The sequence below is a fragment of the Chiloscyllium plagiosum genome, unplaced genomic scaffold, assembly GCF_004010195.1.
Source record: "Chiloscyllium plagiosum isolate BGI_BamShark_2017 unplaced genomic scaffold, ASM401019v2 scaf_62099, whole genome shotgun sequence".
Taxonomy (NCBI): Eukaryota; Metazoa; Chordata; class Chondrichthyes; order Orectolobiformes; family Hemiscylliidae; genus Chiloscyllium; species Chiloscyllium plagiosum.
Window position 1 is genome coordinate 1,147 of NW_025194785.1, and position 1,988 is coordinate 3,134.

At 59.2% G+C, this 1,988-nt stretch overlaps 1 long non-coding RNA gene across 1 annotated transcript in view; it reads right to left on the reverse strand.

The window, feature by feature from the left end:
- Nucleotides 1–577: 577 nt before the first annotated feature.
- Nucleotides 578–1,988, reverse strand: part of LOC122545807 — a 1,851-nt gene continuing 440 nt past the window's right edge. The window contains exons 2-3 of the long non-coding RNA XR_006310600.1: nucleotides 1,511–1,673; nucleotides 578–810 (exon numbers count right to left, since the gene is read on the reverse strand). This is a non-coding gene — a long non-coding RNA (uncharacterized LOC122545807). The remainder of the gene's footprint in view (nucleotides 811–1,510; nucleotides 1,674–1,988) is intronic.

The window sequence follows — 1,988 nt, forward strand, 5'->3', positions numbered from 1 at the left end:
TTGCCGATGGAGCTGTACCCCTTGACCACCCCTCCCCACCCCCAAAGGCTGGATGCTGAGTTCCCCCCCTGAACTGCGACCCTTGCGTGACATTGCCCCTTCCTGAGGGGGCTGTGACCCTTGAACCCAGGATTGGCAATGACCTACGCCCTGTGACCACAGCGGGCTGCTGTCCACTCCAGTAAACTGTGACCTTTCACCCCTGAGAGACATTGGCGTTGCCAATGGAGCTACACCCCGTGACCCCCAGCCTGACACTGACGTCTCCCCTGAACTCTGACCCTTGAGAGACATTGACGCCTCGCGTGGGCTGTGACCCCTTGAATTGACAACACCCAGTGACAGTGACCTTCACCCTTTGACCCCACTTGGCTGCTGTCCTGGCCAATGAACTGTGACCTTGCAGTCCCGTGTGACATTGGTGCTGCCAATGGATCCGTACACCTTGACCCCAGATAGACCCATCCTTTCAACCCAGGACTGAGGATGCCCAACGGCAGTGACCTCTGCCCTTTGACCCCAGCTGATGCAAATTCCAAGTCTTTGGAAGGTTGATCTTTGACCCTGGAATGGGGCCTTGAGGGAAGGCCCAGAACTTACCAAAAATCCCAAAACCGACCCCCACCAGCAGCAGGGCCACCAAGAGGCACTTGTTCAGGGTGAGGCCTCCACTGTCGTCCTCCTCTTCACCAGCTGGGGGCGGTCTCAGGCCGGTTTTAACGGCCGGAGTCCCCACGTGACGTCGCTGGCGTAGTGCGGGACTCTCGTCCAGGAGGACGCCGCTCCCGATCTCCTCAACGGGCTTGCCCACTGCGGGTCAACATTCAAACAAAACAGAGTTTTCATTTCTATAGCGACTGGCACCACCTCAGGACGCCTCCCCCCCACACCCTCAGGCAGCTCGGCAGGACTTTCCAGTGCACCCCACCCGTCACAAACGTGGCAGACACTGCGCCCAAACGGTGCACAGGCAGATCCCACGAACCCCTCCGACAGCGCCCACACCCTCAGCGCTGACCCTCCGACAGCGCCCACACCCTCAGCGCTGACCCTCCGACAGCGCCCACGCCCTCGGCGATAGTGGAGGGTAAATGAGAATAGAGAGCTCTAATCTTTATTAGCCCAGAGGAATTTGACAAAAGGGACTTAAATTGACTCAAGGGGCAGATGGAGATTTTGTTTTAAATCAGGATCGTCCCTGCACTGCTTCCCACCGCCACATGGAGGCAGCAGCACGCATCCTGAGGGCAGGCGCCGTGGGGCGACACCGCCCTCATCTGGTAGATGCCAGCACTGCGACTACAGCAGGAGGAATCAATTCACAACAAGAGGCCATTCAGCCCCCTCCCTCCCCCTCCTCCAGCCTGTTACACAGGAACAGGAGACCATTCAGCCCCTCCTCCTCCAGCCTGTTACACCGAGCAGACAGTGCCCAGGGAGATGATGGAGGGTAGGAGCGTGCCAAGTGCCCACTGGGCAGCCTGGACTCAGGGCCGTGCAAGATACCCACCTGATTCGGGGCCAGGTACCCCATTGGGTGGAGCCGGGAGCTCACTCTCAGCTTCGGGATCTCCCAGGATTTGGGAAAGGTCATTGCCATCTGTGCTGCCGGGAATGTCCTCATCAGAGCCCTTTGATTGGTCAACGGAACCTACCTCCTCAATAACATTGTCCTAGAACAGGGAGAAAGCAGCATGGGGTTAGATACAGGGGAAGGCTCCCTCTACACCATCCCCCAACAACCCCCCCTCCCGCTCCCTCTACACCATCCCCCAACAACCCCCCCTCCCAGGGGAGGGACTGCACAGGGTTAGATACAGGGGAAGGCTCCCTCTACACCATCCCCCAACAACCCCCCCTCCCAGGGGAGGGACTGCACAGGGTTAGATACAGGGGAAGGCTTCCTCTACACTGTCCCCCTACAATCCCCCTCCCCCCCATTCAAGGGGAGGGACTGCACAGGGTTAGATACAGGGGAAGGCTCCCTC